Source organism: Hydra viridissima, unplaced genomic scaffold, assembly GCF_058129835.1.
Source record: "Hydra viridissima isolate aposymbiotic clone 2 unplaced genomic scaffold, HvirCarnegie_v1 scaffold_7, whole genome shotgun sequence".
NCBI lineage: Eukaryota > Metazoa > Cnidaria > Hydrozoa > Anthoathecata > Hydridae > Hydra > Hydra viridissima.
The window spans coordinates 5,455,077-5,473,530 of record NW_028324306.1 but is presented as its reverse complement, the minus strand read 5'-3'; the positions used below and the strand labels follow the sequence as shown (position 1 = coordinate 5,473,530).

Sequence of the window (18,454 nt, the reverse complement as noted above, 5' to 3'; positions counted from 1 at the left end):
ATATATATATATATATATATATATATATATAAATAGGTGTCGAGTCCACGAGGGCAACAGGGGTAGTAGCCCCCCCCCCCCGGAAATTTACATTTATATTATCACGGATTATTACGGGAGCGAAAAGATACTCTCGCCCTCATGATAATCCGTGACAATATAAACTTTCAATCTAATGAATTTATAAAGTGTTGCAATCAAAAAATCACAGATTGTGGGGTCAAGTAGAATGACCTATCAAGTAGAATGACCTATGGAAATCTCTTATTTTCTACCAGGATCAGTTTATATGTTTAATCTAGAAATTTCAATTAAATTAATCAAACAAGCTCTTTCACACATGGCTGGGTGGCTTGTTCAAAAAGTTAAGTTATGTGATAGGTGTGAAGATACACTCTTTCTCAGTTCAACTGACAATCCATCAGCTTTTATGGCTCTAGTTTGTAAAGTATACACAACTTTTATGAAGTTCATAAACAAATATCTTGAAAGAAAGGGACTGGCCGTGATTCTCATCAATAAAGTTACAGAATCTTGTGACATTCAGTTTTTGTATGATCTGCATGAAGAACATGCACATAATTTAGAAAAAAACATTGTTCGGCTTTTTGTTATTACAAGAATTTTTTCTTTCATAAAATTTTTAAACAGGAATCTGAACCCACGTAATAAGTCAAATTCAAAAAAAAAAATTGCATGCATTGTTCGTAATTGATATACGTGTTAATATATTTTCAATATATTTTTATGTAATTAAATGTGTATTAAAAATTTTTATGTTTTACGATTGTATGTTATACAAAAAAATAATAAAAAAGATTTGTTATCTTTTCTCTGTCATTTCATTCTTACTGAAACTTCTTAAATTTAATCTATAAAAAATTTAAATATCTAACAACAGAAATAATCTATAAAAAAACAATTTTTGTAAGTTGCAGAGAAGCTCCGGTAGGACATCCCAGAATGCAATTTCGATCAATTAACGGGAGTTTCGCTAAGTGGATAGGCTTTGGTAAACAATGTTATAAAAAGGGAATAAGGAAGGAAACATCATATTGCTGCAAGAATTGCATATCAAAGCATGCACTCTGTCCTGCATCGTGCTTTGAAACTTGGCATACCAAAAATAATTTGTAATAATTACAAAATTATCATAAATTTTTTTGGCATTTATTTATTTTTGTTTGATTGTAAACTAAAATTTCGTGTAAAACTCCCAAAAACACTTTGTGTGCACAAAAAATTGATGATTTGAGACATTAAGCCTGTCATTTTCGTTTTTAAATTTTTGTTGTTATAGCCGCCATAGTCTCATTACTTAGTGTTTAGAGTCTGCTGGCGCCATGACGGTTATAGCCACAACCTAATTAGAGGTGCTGAATTAATCAAAATTATTTTTACTTAAGCAAAAAAAGTAAAACTATACTTCAAATATTCTAAAAATTAGAAAAACATATAGCGTTAATTTACGAACTTCACTTGTTCCTACTGTCCGTCAATGTGTTAAATGAATACTACAGATAAAAACTTTAATATGGATCGATAATATTGGCATAATACATTAGCAATATCAATCAAATGTTAGTATAATGACCGATAACATACTTTCAATTCACATATAAAAGCGGATGAAATATTATTTCAATTATGAACAATTAGCAACGACTTGCCGTTAATAGGGGAGAGTAGCCTAAAACGGGCCCCTTTTCAAAAAATGACAGAACAAGGTAGCTATAACCAACCGAAAATTACAAACAAAGTATTTTTCAGGAAATTCAATCTATGCTCTACAATTTAACATCAAAAAACTAAAGGCGTGGTTTTGCCTAACATTAAGAAATAACCTTTGAACAAAGAGATGCTATGCTAAGTTTTATTTTTTTACTTATAGCAGTAAAGTTGTAAGGATTAGTTATATTTATTGTTCAATGCTTCAGGGCATAGCATTGTTTTTTTTATTGGGTTTTTTATTTTTATCAGTTTCTTTGACGGAGCGTGGTTTTTTTTTGGCTTTCGTAATTTTTTTTTTTCTCTTTTTTTTTCGCCCTCTTGATTTCTGTTAATAACTTTCGGTTTTCTTTTAATAACATTTTTATTTTGATTTTCTTTCAAATTATATTTGTATGGACTGCTTGTCAAAACAGCAGTAAATCCTTGTGCTGATGATTTTTTTTCCACGGAGTAATAACCTTTGGAGTAGAAGAAATTTCTGTCAGGGGAAAATATTCGGCTTTATTTGATAATTTTGGTGGAACAACTGGTTCTGAAAAGTTGAGAGTTCGTGTCAGAACTAACACATGGTGTTACAACTTTTAAAGCCTGAAGTTCAATGAGCAGATCCTCGTTTTGAGCAACCTCTAGAATCTGCTGTGGCGAGATTAATGTTTGTCCAGGAACATCTTCTGTTTTTTTTTATTGAGCAATTGCAGAGCAATATCAGTTGAAAGTGCTGAAAGTTCTGTAAAAACATTTCAATTTATCGGGAAAATGCCAGTCTTAACGAAACTATTAAGAGCAGTGATAGTAGATGCTGCTCGTAAGTAGCTATTTTTAAACAGTTCGGCTATTTGATAAATTGTTACAACTCGTCCAGGACGATTTCTCAGCCAATTGTCAACCTCTTGTGCATAATAGGTTATTAAAGGCTTCATAAAAGCTACATCTAAAGGTTGAAGTCTATGGCTACAATGCGGTGGAAGACACAACAAAATAACGTTATTTTAACGAGCTAGATAATTTACTTTGAAATTTGAAGTATGAGTTTTGTGCCCATTTACTATTAGCAAAACTGGTTCATGCTCTGTTTGGTTGGCATGCTTTATAAAGTGCATGAACCAAGTAACAAATATCACTTTGCATCCAACCTGATGGATGACACACAGCAATTGAACTGGGCGGTGCAGCATCATGGGCGTTCAGACGTCATGTGAACCCTTGGAAAAACAAAAAGAGATGGTACAAAAATGCCTGATGCACTCATGCAGATTTCCACTGTGACCAACTGCCCATGCTCAGCAGAAGTAAGGCATCCAACCTGCTTCTTTCCAAGAATAGCAATCACTTTTGATGGCTTATTTAGAACAGTAGTGATGCCTGTTTCATAAACATTATAAACTCGATCTGGAAAAAAGTGATACTTTTCCTGCAATTCTTGCAATGAATCAAAAAACTTTCCGACACTGACTTGATTAAAGCCCTGTGCTCTTGATGCAAAAGTTGGCTCTGGTATTCTTACAGATAATTGTGGGTGTCGAGTTAAAAATCCACGAAACCAATTAGCACCAGCTTGTTCATTTTTTGAACTGAACCTTTTATGGAGATTATTAAGTTTAGCAAACTGGCATGCAACTTTACGCAAAAATTGTGGTGTGAAACCAAAAAGCATAGATTCCATTTGCTTAATATGAGTAACCAGCTCATATTCCATTTCAATAGAAAACACATTTCACTGATCCAAGTGATTTCAAAGAGGCTTGTACACAGTTCAAATTATGTCTATACCTTCTTTGCAAAGTACTCCGTGGAACATTGAACTGCTTGTATGCTTTTTTTAATCCCATTTCTTTTTTTCTTACAGCCTCAATAGCTGATGACATAGACCTCTCACTCCAACACTGCCTTTTGTTTTTCTGACATATTTCCCCATATCTAAAACAAGAGGAATTGATAGAAAAAAAGCTTATAAAATCAGTCCAATTGGACTAGTTTGGATTAGTTTAATTAAATTGGCCAATTCAATCGATTTGTTTGTAATATACAATCTTATAATTATATTTTAGAAACTCTTTAAAAGTATAATAAAAAAAAACACACGAAGTTTAAAATAACATTTAGATTCAGTTCAATATTATATATTTAAATATTTAAATAATATGTATACATTGTACGTAATAAGAATTAATAAAAATTATTGCAAAATCTATAATTTAGTAAGATTTGCATATTTTCACAAAAATGTACAAGTTATGATCAATATTCAAATATATAGGTAAATAAATGACACAAATAAAAGATTATAAAAACTTTTAAAAATACAAATACATAGTGTTGCTTTAAATAAAAATAAAAATAGCAAAGGAAGTCGTTGCAAATACCTTTTTCGAATAAAAACAATATTGAAAGGCTTTACTACTTTAATAATATCGCTAGTTTAATCTTTTTTTAACTGACTCTTAGCTGAAATATCTTGCCGTAAAATTTTACTAATAGCACAGATGAAATGGGGCCCCGGGGCCCATTTCATTCTTATGAGAATAACAATTATTTATAACAATTTACATTTTTACATTTGTTCTGAAACAATGCCTAAGATCAAAGCTAAAACTCAAGATTTACGTCTTGAAGATATTAGGCAATACGTAATAGGGGGAAAGTATGCAAACACTGTTTTGAACAGTGAAAAGCGAGGACTAAGAATAGCGGCAAACAATTTTACCGGAATAGGCGAGTCAGTATTCATAACTTAATATTCAAGAACTTTCCTTTTAATTTAAAATATTCAGTTTTAAGTTAAAGCTTTTTATGCATATTTGAATTATGCTTAAAAAATGGTTAAATTTTCAGATGGACAATTATACTATGATAGAGATGAATCTTTACGACTTGTCTGATATAGTCAAGTAAAAAGAGGGTTCTCAAAGAATGCCATAATCATGCTGGCGGGCTACATTAAGGAATATTAAGAACACAATATAAAATTAAAACTTAATACTATTGGATGTCAATTATATCTAATGTGGAAGCATGGGTTAAGTACATGTTTATTACTTGTTTTTTACGTAGGTTACCTGTTTATTTTTCTAATAATATCAAGAAAATAAACATGTAACCTACATTAATAATATTCACTTTTCAGTTGTATAAATCATATTTTCCTAATTAAGTAATAGATAGTCTATATTATAGATCGAGACATGTGAACAATGTCACTCATTTGAAAAAATAAATACAATTGCACCACAACTACACCCAATTCAGACTTCTAAAAGATGAGCAGTTTTAGAAGTTGATCTAATTTGCCCATTAACAAAAAAATTAAACGGCAATAAATACGTTTTACCAATAGCAGATTTATTTACGAAATAGATTGTTGCTAGGACATTTCCTGAAAAATCTGCTCCTGCTTTAGCTACTCTTTTGGTTAACACTTTTTATATGTATGGTCCACCAAAAAAAGTAATCACTGATCAAGGAAGAGAATTTGTAAATAAGGTAGATGCTAAAAATGTTTCTAAGACATTCGTTTTCTTTGTGGTATTTAAATTTTTTTGTTATTTTTAATTTTTTTGTTATATGGCTTAAAAATAAAATTTTACATTTAATGGATATTAAACATTCCGTGACATCAGGACACCAACCTCAAAGTAATGGTCAAGACGAACGTACAAATCAAACTTTTAAGCGTGCATTAAGCAAGTATACTAATAATGAGATAAATGACTGGGATAAGTTTTATAGTCTTTAAAATTTTAACTCATTTCCCCTTTCATTTATTACAATCATTTTCTTTTTTGATGGTTTATATTAGTTACACATCTGCAATTGCTTATGGATTGAACATATCATGCCAGAAACCTACAAAACTTACTCCATTTTAACTTATGCATTTAAGACATCCTCCTGGTATTGAGGTGATAAATGTTCAGAATGAGACTTATAATTATTTAACTAGTTGTTTTTCTGAAAAAATATTTGATTTTGCAGTACAAAAGCTAGTTAATTATTGTGAAGTTGCAGAGAAAAAAGTCAAAGATAATATAAAAATTGCTCAATAAAAGCAGTGCAAACAACACATGAAAAAAGTTACAAAAAAAGGTGAAAAGACATTTACATTTATAGCAAATGATCAAGTGATGAAGTTAAATGCAAGAAAGTGTGGTCGCAAAGGTGAGCCTTTATCTAAGGAGTGGTTGGGACAATATACTCTAACTGTTTTAAATGCGTAAGGTCAATTAACTTTAAAAAATCTTAAGGGTGAAATTTTAAAGACAAAAGTAAACGTTTCTCAGCTTAAACCTTATTATCCATGTAAAGACATAGAAACTAATATTCAACGTCTAGAAACAACTCATTTAGATTTGACCCAGAGTCAAATGCAGTCCAAAAATCTAGACCTAGTAAAACAACGTCATTACAAAATCGGTCATATAAAATAAAATACATTGACCGAATTCATTTTTACTCACCCAAAAATTGCATTAAAGTTAGTGCATCTGCGTTTGAGAGTATTCTGAATCAAAACATGTTAACAGATATTGAAATTGAAATCAAGCCATATTAAATCAATTTTCTGCTAATCAAGATATGCGAGACACTTTACTAGGAACTCATCTTACGTTCAACAAACAGTAGTAGGAGATGCTACATATTTTGCATGACGGGTCCCTTTACTGGTTATTGATTAGCACACTTGTTTGCAGTGATGAAATTATTAAAAATTTTACTCAATAAAGAAACAAATGCCAACTTTGCATGTACAAAAACAAATCGTTTCAATTATATCGTCTTCTAAAAATACAGTTATGTCTCTATACCAACCATATTAGCAACAAATTGGATGAACTGACTGTGGTTTGTTTGCAATTGCAGTAGATATTTCGTCCCCTCAGTATTATCTTGTTCTATCTACAAATTTTTTTTTTTTTGCAAAAACTAATTTTTATTGTTTAAAAAAGTATAATGTATTATTTCCACTTATTAATAAATTATTACCTTCTCTGCTTCGTCAAGATTTATTCAATTTGACTTTGTTCTAATTACAATTTTACGTATTTTGTTAGTTTTATCTTATTCTATTTCACTTTTTTAAAACATTTTAGTATTATAATGTTCTAATGCCCAAATCTGCAAATCAATGTTGTAGCGCAAGTCACGTGACTTTTTATTTTGATATTTTCAAAATGTCGTCAAGTAAGTTTATTGGTTTAGTTACAAAAGAAACAGTTGACTTTGAATTACTTAATACCGACTCGTAAGTAGTTTCTATTACTATGGTAATTTTAAAATTTGAAAATAAAAAGGAAAATTTTATTTTTCCGATAATTGGATTCCATTTTATGTTCTTTTAACGATAAAATAGTCAACTATTATATCGTGCATTATCAACTATTATATAAATATCGTGCATTAAAGGGTTAAAATAACTTAAGACTAGCTCTCATACACAGTAATAGTAGTTAACTAACTATAAATCTATATGTATAACTATATATATATAACTATATGTATAACTATATATATTGTGCCTTTAAATAACTATATATATATTGTGCAAAGTCTTTAAGTAAGACTAAATTCTTTATATTATTTATTTCCTAACTGTAAAAAAATAACTTATGTTACCCTGCTAATTACGATGCTTAAGAAATTCCAATTGTCATCAATTTTTGATTTTTTTAAAATATTATGTTGTTTTTAAATGTAGCTAAAGTTTATACTTTTTATTTCTACAGTGTCGATTCAAGTTTCCACAATAAGCTACTGCATACGGATTTAGAAATAGTTGTGCCAATAGAGCAACTCTTGACAAAAAAAAAAGTTGGACATAAAAGAACCAGAAATCCAAATAGCTGGAAATGCAATGTCAATAAAAAAAGGCGTCAAGCTGGCCAGGAGTATAAAAGCAGGAATAAAGTGATAAGAAGAAAGAGAGAGATCAATAATGAGAAGGACTGTACTAACTGTAAATTTAAATGCCACATTTATTTTCCGCAAGAGCAACGGTAGTTACTATTTAACAAATTTTGGGGACTCAATGATGACCTCAAAGCACACTTTTATAGTGAAAATACAACACGTATTGTGAAAAAAACTAAACGAACACTTGCAATTTCATTGAGGCGGCAATACTCATTTGCCTACTTTTTTCACCTGACAGGGATTCCCATCAGAGTTTGCAAACCTTTCTTTTTAAACACTCTTGACATAAGCCAACAAAGAATTTCATATTTTTATAAACATTTCCAAACAGATACAAACACGCCTACCCCAAGAAAACAAGGTAAACATACAAAAAAGAAAATTCCTGACGCGGTCAGAGATGGCGTTAGGAAACACATATATAGTATTCCGGTTATAGACTCGCACTATTGCCGTGCTAATACAAATAGAAAATACTTTGAGTCTGAATTGTCTATTAGTCGACTGTATGAGCTTTACCAAGACTTTTGTCAGCAAAAACGATTTCAACCGGCTAAAAAGCACTTATACTCTGAAATTTTTTTGACTGAGTTCAATATTTCTTTCCAGCAAAGAAAAAAAGATAGGTGTGATAAGTGTGAAATTTTTAAAATCAAAAGTGCTGAAGGTATTTTAAGTGATTGTGAACGAGCTCAGCATCTAAGTCATATTGAACAAAAAGAAGATGCACGCAAAGAGCTCAAAAAAGACAGACAGTCAGGACATCCTGTTCTCTGTTTTGATTTACAAAATGTTTTAACAGTTCCCAAGGCTGAGATATCCAACTTCTTTTATCTTAGGAAGCTGTCTGTTTATAACATGACAGCACATCTTTCTTTAGATAAAGATGTTTATTGTTGTATCTGGTCTGAAAGCCAATTTGGCAGAGCCGGAAATGATTTGGCATCTGCAATCCTACGAATTTTAGAATCTGTGCTTACCACCCATCCACAACTTAAGAACCTCATTTTATGGTCAGATTCTTGCGTTCCGCAAAATAGAAACAGTGTTATGAGCACGGCAATAAAGCATTTTTTAAATGCTCATCCTGATGTTGAATCTATCACTCAAAAGTTTTCTGCAAGCGGACATGGCTGTGTTCAAGAGGTTGATGCGGTTCATAGCAGCATTGACCAAAAACTAAAAAAAACTGAGGTATACAGTCCACTGGGTCTGATCAGAATACTAAAGTCTGTTAGGCGACAGAAACCTTTCAATATCCTGCAGATGAAAGATGTTGATTTTTTAAATATTCAAGCTGGAGCTAAAAGCTATAACTTTACCAAAGTGCCCTTTACTCAAGTAAAGCAATTAAAATACTATTCCAATCATCCTTTTACTGTTTCATTTAAAACAAAACATGCAGACGGCTTCACCTCAGTTTTTGCAGGTGCCCAATCATTAAGAAAAAAGAAATCTACAGCATATCCCATAACTGCACCAAAACTGTCAATTCAGACCAAAAAAAGCCACTTACTTTCAAAAGAAAAGAATGAAGATATTAAAAAAATGATGCTTTACATGCCTGAGATTGATAGAAATTATATGGCAACTCTTTGTGTTTAGTAATTCATATGCATCTCCCATGTACTTTTCTTAATTATTTTTATGTCTTAATATAATTGTTTCATGAAAAAAAAAATGTTTTACTTGAACACAACCAAATAATGTCTAAAACAGGGGTGGATCCAGGTCATTGTCCTAGGGGGGAGGGGGTTATATGACCAAAAAAAATGATTTTTTCAGCTAAAACCACTGTTTCATTTGATCATTTTTCTAACTAAGTTCAATAATTCTTTCCGGCAAAGAAAAAAAGATAGGTGTAATTAGTGTAAATTTTTTAAAATCAAAAGTGCTGAAGGTACTTTAAATGATTGTGAACGGGCTCAGCATCTAACTCATATTGAACAAAAATAAGATGCACGCGAAGAGCGTAAAAAATGCTTATAAATTAGTTTACTACTAAATATATTAAATGTGTATATAATTAACTTTTTTTTGCCAAAAATTCAAATGTTGCAAAATAATATTTTGTATTTTTATTTTTTTTTTAATTTCTATCAATAATATTTTGAAGATTGATAATTCTTAGGATAGGGGGGAGGGGGATACTCCCATCTTTGTATCCGTCCTTGGTAAGAAATACATTCAAAACATTCATCAAATAAGACATTTGTGCATGTTTGGACAAACTATAATTAAAAAAACCCAAAGAAATTGACATAGAACATTATACAATTTTTGTATTTTGTAAAGTTTGTCAGTAATTTGTTCTATCTCAAAAGTCAAAAATCATTTTTTTAAACACTAAATACACAATAATTTTCTAAAAATGGTTTATAAGGGTATTATATATTGACCTTGACAATTTTATAATAACAAAATTTGGTGCAAAGTTTATTTTGAACATTTTTAGGGCTTTTGAAAATTCAAATGCCTTTTTTTCAAAACCATAGTTTAGCGACATAGAACAAGATAATACTGAGGGGACGATTTGTATCGGATAAAATGTTAGGTACATTTCGTACAATCAATCTTAGATGCGCCAACATTTGCACAATTACTTTAAAACTAAGAATTTTACAAAATTTCCAAGATCATATTTGGAAAAGACAGTTCATAAATTTAAAAGTGGTTCTGGAATTTTTAATGTTTGTTAATGTTCCTGTATATTGTGTAAATAAGATTCAAAAAGTTGTTTAGTTTAATAGCTGTAAAAATCATTTTTACATTTCTTTTGAATCAATGGCAGAAGCTTAAAAGTTAGTGCATGGAAATGTATGTCGTGTATTATTTAACAATTAACTTTTAATATAGCTCGGATTATTTTGGTATTTTACTTTAGTTTTAGCTTTCCTTTGGTTGTTAGTTGAATGAGTTATTTATGATAAGTCTTAAAAGATTATGCAATTTTTTTTTTCTTTATTTAGGGGTTTTAGTATATTTTATGAGCTTCTACTTTATTTTATTAGATTTTTGAATTAAAGTTACAAAAAAAACAAAAAAAACAAACAGTTTATTTATTGTTGCTTTAAATTTGAAACAGTTTTTATTAAAGTTTAAATGAGTTACGCTTTTAATTTAATGGCTTGAATTAGTAATGTTAATTAGACCCTTCCAAAATTGTATGAAGAGGACTAGAATTTATCTCATCCAGAAATGAGAATTGTAATAATATTTATTTACATAAAACAGTTTTACCATTGTTTAGACGAAGCAGGAAAGTCAGTATTTTTTCTGTTTGATATTTGTAATGATTTGATTTTTTTTAAACTATAAACTAGAATTTTTAGAGCTAAACTATGCATTTCACAAATTTAAACTGTCTACTTTTTCTTTTATATATTCTTCCTTTTTTTATTTCTTTAGTTTTAGCTTCAATCAATCATTGAAGTTTGGCTATTTAATGGCACTTTAATAAAAGTTCAAGGTAAAGATGTATTTCTTTCACCCATAAATCCCAATTTACCTTTTGTACTAAGACTTTTTCAGTTACCGGCTGGATTAGCTTATTCAATAACAATCAATGAGAATCAAGAAATATGTTTGATAGGAAATCCTGTAACACGTAGAACAACAAGACTTTTTTTTCGTTTTTCAAAGTTAATATATGAACTTTGATATATATATGGTAGGTGAACGAAGAGAATTACTTGATTCTTATTTCATAAATCAGACATCAGATCCTGATGATTTTAATGATACACTTGTTTAATACATTTTATTCTATTTTTATGCGGATAGAAAAGGCAGCAGTTGCCGTGAAAAAAAAACCACACTGTCGGTTTTGTAGACTTTGTAATGTAAAATTTGTTTTGTTACTTTAAATTTTTGGAAAACAGGTCTTGCATTGTAATTGTGTATTACGGCCACAGGCGTTGACGTCACTGTTATGCTTTTTGAATGTTAAGTCATAAAAAACTCAAAAATATTTCTGATTACTAAATTACGCTCACAGCATAACAAACGTGAGGCATAAAGCTCCGTCTTCCATAAATATGGAGTCAATTATGTCACATTAGAAAATATTGGAAGGAGCCTTTAATTCAAAATATTACATACTTACCTTCTGTAAAATATTACTTACATTTTTCACTGAATTGATATGTCCTTCACACTTGACAGTTTCTGAGCGATCATCACTCTAAATTGCACCACATATCATTACCAAAAAGTCTCCATGTTTAACCATCGACTGAAGTCTTTTTATATCAAATTCTTGACTACAGAATCTCCATACCCATACTCTTCAATTGTCAGAAAATAATGCGAATCTATTTCATCACAGAAAGTAACAGTGTTTCAAAAGATCAAAGGTTTCTCGACAATCTCATGAGCCCAATCTTTTCTGCGCTTGACATTAGATAGGCGCAGAAAAGGATTTCTTCTCGCAGCTCCACCTTGTTAGCCCAGCTTGTGAAGATACCTGATAGCTGTTTTTTGGGTGACATCAGCTTGTGCTGCTACATCTTACGTCTTAGATCCTGTATTCATTTCAACATATATTTCGACAAGACACAAGGTTCTTTCAGAGGGCTCAGGGTGACCTGGATGAGGTTTTATGCTACCCTAGGTTAAAATTGAGTATAATGTTTTTGGCTGTTCCCGAAGAAATGCTTTGCGCAGAAACTCCCTGCTCAACTAAATCATTAAAAATGACTCTGTAAGCGGTGGTGCATGTATTCCAGAGCTTGTTCGCTGAAGATGACAAGGAGCAATTTTTTAATGGCAATAAAATCCTTGATATGAAAGAATACTGCATGATCTTTCGAAGTGATGGTGATGCCTTGCAGGGAGACGTAGGAGCGGTGAAACTAAGCAAAACAGGTGGTGACCACTAGGCCATCCCTTAATTTTTTTTTGACAACCAAATTACATGCGGAGTCGCTAATGAGTGGCGTAGAGGTCATATTTATAAGTCAAATTTTTTTATTTTTTATTTTTTCCTGTTAGAAGTATTCGCGCCGGTCGTTCGAAGTTACGTACTTGGCAATTTATGACCAAAATAATCCTTTAAATTTGATTTTATTAGGTTAGAACAAGAAAAAGTAAACTATTTACTTCACAATAAATTAGCTTAGTACTGGCTGTTTGACTTGAAAATGTTAAAGTTTAATATTTATCCCCTACCTGTCATTGATTTCTCAAATTTATTTCTTGTCTCAAGATAACCAATTCCAATTTTTTCTGGGATTTCTTCAATGCTATGTACTTTTCTAGATTTTTCTTGACATGATACATCATCCTTTTTTCACTAATGACTTTGAAGCCAGTTTTTCTCCAAGGAATTAAGATTCTGGAAAGGATACAACTGACATTGCAAAATTCTTTGTTTGTCATGCATTTTAATCTATGAAGAACTTCCGTAAATTAAAAACATAACTTTAACATATCTTTACTAAACTAAACTAAACTACTACTTACTAAACTTACTTACTTACTAAACTTACTTACTTACTAAACTAAAAACATATCTTTACAATATTTGACATAAAACATGAAATAACGTTCTTATCAATTTATTTCTAAAGCTGAAAGCTTACTGGAAAGTTTTGGACATTAAAGGACAAGTGACGAGATCCTTTAGTGCTGTCTTTGGAAATTGTTCTCTTAAAAATAAGTAGCGTTGGATAACGTGAATCCTTAGGGGCAGCTGGTTTTTTTCCATTCTATCCAGAGTGACGTTAATTAGGAACATGTTCTTGCGACTCGATCTTCTTTTTTTAAACCCTTTCTTGGGACAGGGACACACCTCAGATACTTTTGTTGTCATAGCTAGCTTTAAAACAAAATTTCATAATGTTAATCATTGTTTTATAACACAATAAACATTTTCATAATTTGTATGAAGTTTAAAATTTTTTAAAATTTTATTCAAAATATTATAAATGTTTAAATAACCTAATTTATTTAACTATAATTATAAAATATAACATGCATTATTATGTTATGTTGTTATAATAAACTTACTTGAGGTGAAAGTAATAGTTTTTTTAATATCAAAAATTGTTAAGGAGTTCGATAAACAATTGTTTTCTAAACTGCGCTTTTTTTAAATTTTACCCGATTTTTGCGTTTCTAAAATACCACCTGGTAACAAATTTGATAATAATAAAAATGCGCACAATCGGTATGGATAAAAAACCTTCCATTCTTTCTATTGACGCAATTAAATTGTTAAAGGCTTATAAATTTCTATTCGCGCTGATCATTTGAAACTGCCCATAAAGACTCAAAATATGTAAAAAAGTTAAACTTTAAACGAATGGCGCGAGTATTAATACTCATCCAAAATAAAAAAAAAAAAAAAAATTCATTAACAAACCAATACCTTAGGAAAATTTTGAGACACTCCGTAAAACAAAATTCGTTCATGAGGGTCAAAATAGGATGGCCTAGTGACCACATCACCAAACTTTTAAAATGTGTCAATCAGTCCAAAGACCTAATATGCACAATCTGACTCAGCCAGCCTTTGAAGAAGATCTATGTTTTTTAAAAGTCTGTGGCAGTCATTTCCTGCAAAATGACCTCCATAAAATGGCGGAATCTGAATGTGAAAGGCTTTGGGGCATTCCATGGATTTCGGTCAAACTTCCATTAGGGTCTTGAGCATATGGTTGACAACTCCAACGAGATGGAACTCAATTGGAAGAATCGCTTCAATGACAACTTTATTGTCACGTGCAGAAGTCAGAGGTTTATGAACAACATTTTTGAAGACTTTAGCTTTCCTGAGGTCGCCACCGGAAGCCTTGAACTCTCTGTACAGGCATCTGATGGAACCCAAGGTCCGTAGGTTTCCAGCTACAGCAATATTTAGAGAGTCAACATTTCACAATGTTAATGTGTGAGAGCTGGAACTGCAGGCCAATGATAATGTTTCCCAATTTTAGGTCACATGATGTAATGAAATCAAGCTTGTCAAAAGGAATAAGCGAGAGAACTTGTTTGACATTTTCATAGTCCTCTGAAAGGTTCTCCGCAACAGCAGCTAACAGTTGTTCCTTGACGCCACTGCCCTTTGCTGTACGGGATGTTAAAACCTTTTTTGCTTTCTGGATACCCAGACTATGTTAAACAGTCTGTACATGCTTTGAAAAAAGGCTTTACCTGGAATCAGAGGAAGCGGGCGACCACCTTTGGCTTGTGCGATTCGGAAAGTTCAATGGGGACATGCATCTTTACTGGCAAATACAGATGATGCTATTTGTTCACTGAGTTGATGTTCTTGAGACACAAGAAGCCTCATGTTCTCTCTAAACTTTGATAGTGTGCTGTTGTGTGGATGACAGTTCTTAACATGAGTCAGACATTCTAAGTATCTTTTATCTGCCTTTAATCAAAGCGACTGATTAGACCCCTGGAGTTGTTGTTTTTCGTTACTTGGGTACAGCTAAAAAAGTTATACTCAATTCTAACCGACGTTGATATACTCTGCCCTCTCGGTATTGTCCTCTCCGGTTAAATTTCATCATCACTCTTTTTAAACAGTAGAAAAGAGTATTGAAAGATTTTCAGATATTTTACGTTGACTAAGACCACCTTCATCTTGACCACGATGCGAGGACACATCGTGGTCGACATGAAGGTGGATAGGTCTGATATTCCTTGGGTTCGTTGTATACTGCAATATTGTTATTTTAAGTTTTATCAAATAATCTAAAATAATTTAACAATATTATTACCTGTAAATAATATTAATCATAAATAACATTTATCTTGGTGTCTATTTATTTCTATCATGTTTGTTTTTTTCTTTTAAACTCTTTTTGATAACCACATAGTTTTTAGCCTATTTGAAGCCTGTGTATAGCACAATTCACATCTCCTAATTATCAGCCACCTATTTAACCAAATGAAAGTTAATGTTATCATTTCTTTTGTATATTTTTAAGTTTCATATTGTAATATTTTGACCATAGTGTTACAAAAAAAACTTGTAAATTTGGTCAAGACAGTAAGGTTAACAATTCATTAAATGGACAACTTTTTTTATTAGTCAAAATGACTTAACAAAAGCTAAATGGTTCCAATCGTAAAAAACTGACATGCAATCTACAATTGTTGTACTTAAGATCAGCTTATTGTAACAAAGAGCTGCAGCAATTATATATTAAAACTTCTAAGAGCAACACTAGGTAAATACCTTAGAAAAGATTTTATAGTTGGAGTCAAATATGCAACTTTTCCCAAAATACCATATGATTTATAAAAAAGTAAGTAAAAAACGCTACAACTAAAGCAAATCTGGTAATTGGATTTGGGAAAATACAATTTACGAAATATATTTCACTACTCAGCAAAAGTTACAAAAGAAAAAAGAAAAAAAAAAAAGAATAAGTATGTTAACCCATAAGAAAATAGGTTAACATACTTATTCGAATGGTAAAGGAGCCGGGCTTGAACAAAAAATTAGGCTCGTTTATTAAACAAGCCGAGCTAGAACATCATAGGCTCGTTCATATAGGCTGGATTAAAGCTCGAATATATATATATATATATATATATATATATATATATATATATATATATATATATATATATATATATATATATATATTATAATAATATATATGTAATAAATAAAATTGTGATATTATATATATTAGTATGTAATAAAAATAGCTTTAAATTAACAGGTTACAATAATTATTTCGAGTTTTAAACCAGTCGAGCTCGAGCAACATGTAAAACGAGTCGAGCCCAAACAATACTAATCCTTAACGAGCCGAGCTCGAACAAAGAATCATATGTTCAAAACGAGCTCGAGCCGAGCCTGAACACTCTTAATATGTAAACGAGCCAAGCCGAGCCCTGGCAAGCTTGGCTCGTTCTGCTCGATTTACAGGCCTACCGGTAGGTTTTAATTGGAGTATTTGTGAAAATGAACGGAAAAAACAAGTAATAGGATAATTATGATTCACAAATACCATTTTGCCAAATATTCGTAGCAACATATCAGAGTTACTAATAGTTGTTAACCATGATTTTCACAACTCAGTTGAATTATTATCTGTTGCTAATGAAAATTTTCATTTTTTGCATACTTAAGGTTGATAACTTTGAATCATTTTTTTGTTGACTTACTTTTTTTTCAAAAAAAATGTACGGTGAAATCTTTCTGCGTTGAAGTTATAAAATTTTTCTTCTTGTGTTATAAAATATTTCTTTCCGTCATAAAAATTTCTTACCGCAATCTTATTGCTGCTGTGGTTCTCTGTAATGTCCTTTTGCCAAGGTGTGAATGCCGTCTTCCAAAATGAATCTTTTATCATCGTTAGCGCTGAGTGCGACTTTGTTTATTTCTTCGGTGTAAATGTCGTGAAGATGGGATTGGATGACGTTCATGGTTGCAAGCTGTTCTTTTCCATTCATTAAGCAGTTTTTGTAATCTTGATGATTTTTTTTTTATCAACGAAAATTTTCTTGATACCTTTGCATTTTTTGTGTTCTTTTTCTTCAAGGACATTGTAAGAGTAGAGTGTAGGTCTAAGTCCGACAAATTCTTTAATTTGCTTTCCTTCAGTCTCGTCTTTGAACATTTTGATGACTTTTTTGTTAACACCCACTTTGAACCCGACATTTTTAATGGCAGGATGTTCTTTGTCAAATCCACTCGTGTCAAATTTTTCTAGTACATCATCAGCAATGTCTTTGTAAAAATCTTCTGTTTCAATTTCGTAAAAGAGCGAGTCTGTATCAGTAATTAATAATCTTCCCCGATCGCCGTATTTTTGTTTAATGTAGTCGTAATGGAATTCAGCCATTAAAATTTTGCTGATGTCGAGGATGCACATTCCTAAATAAATGGGTTTGTTGTAAACCAACTTTGTTCTTTTCATGTGAACGGCGATCAAGTTTTCATCAAAAATGGTGCGGCTTTCGAATTGAGTTTTTTTGGATAATTTTAAGGCTCCTTTTTGTGTAGTGACAAGTCTAACGTCAACATGATTTTCGATGTTTTCCGTGGTTTTTCCAAACACAGAATTGTTCATGAGTTTGAAAAAATTCTTCTCAAATTCGTTGGGGGCTTTTGCTCTTAAATTGGTGTTGAAGTCGATGTATGGCTTAATCCAAGGTTCTTCTTTAAAGGTGAAACCTCTATGAATTTTTGTAATGGTCAATCCCATTCGTTCATACAGTTTTAGGTTTTCATGATAGACAACATATTCCTTTTTAGGGTTTAAATTTGGAACGAGTTTTTCTACTTTCCCAATGAGCATTCTTTCAAAGGGTAATCTTGTGTTTGACGTGAAGGTGATCAGGGTAATCCAAATCGACTTCAAGAATGCATGGCATGGATTTCCAATTTGAGAGTTCGTCTTCAGTCATCCATTTGAGTCCTTCAACGGAAAGATTTTTGCTTATCGCCCATCCGTACAAGTTGTTAGCGTCCAAGTACTGAATGAATTTTGACGGTTGTGAAGGATCGTACGAGTCGCTCATGTATTTGTTATTAGCAGTTCCAAGTCGGTTTGAAATCATGCTGATTCCACCTCGTACTCTCTTTTGTATCATGCGAAGCATATCAGGATCGCTCAGAAGTTCTAATTCAACTCCGATCATTTTATAGCAAGTGCCTATACCGAGTCCAGGGGAGGTGTAATACCAAACCGGACCATAATAATTCATAAACACGTCTCTGAAATTTTCAATAACATCTGCAAGTATAAGCACGTCTGAAACGTTGTACAGCTCGTGCCAGTCTTTAAACGTGACACATTTAAATTCGTTCCAAAGGTTTTGAGCATGCGCATATTCTTTATCTTCTATT

The 18,454-nt window shown here is 31.5% G+C and overlaps 2 pseudogenes across 1 annotated transcript; both read left to right on the top strand.

Moving 5' to 3' along the window:
• The first annotated feature begins 5,600 nt into the window (after positions 1-5,600).
• On the top strand, positions 5,601-6,545 carry LOC149885803 (uncharacterized; annotated as a pseudogene).
• Positions 6,546-6,754: 209 nt separating this feature from the next.
• LOC149885802 (uncharacterized) lies at positions 6,755-9,256 on the top strand (annotated as a pseudogene). Its single transcript, XR_016454179.1, has 2 exons — positions 6,755-6,970; positions 7,452-9,256. The product of XR_016454179.1 is annotated as an uncharacterized LOC149885802 (transcript).
• Positions 9,257-18,454: the final 9,198 nt, after the last annotated feature.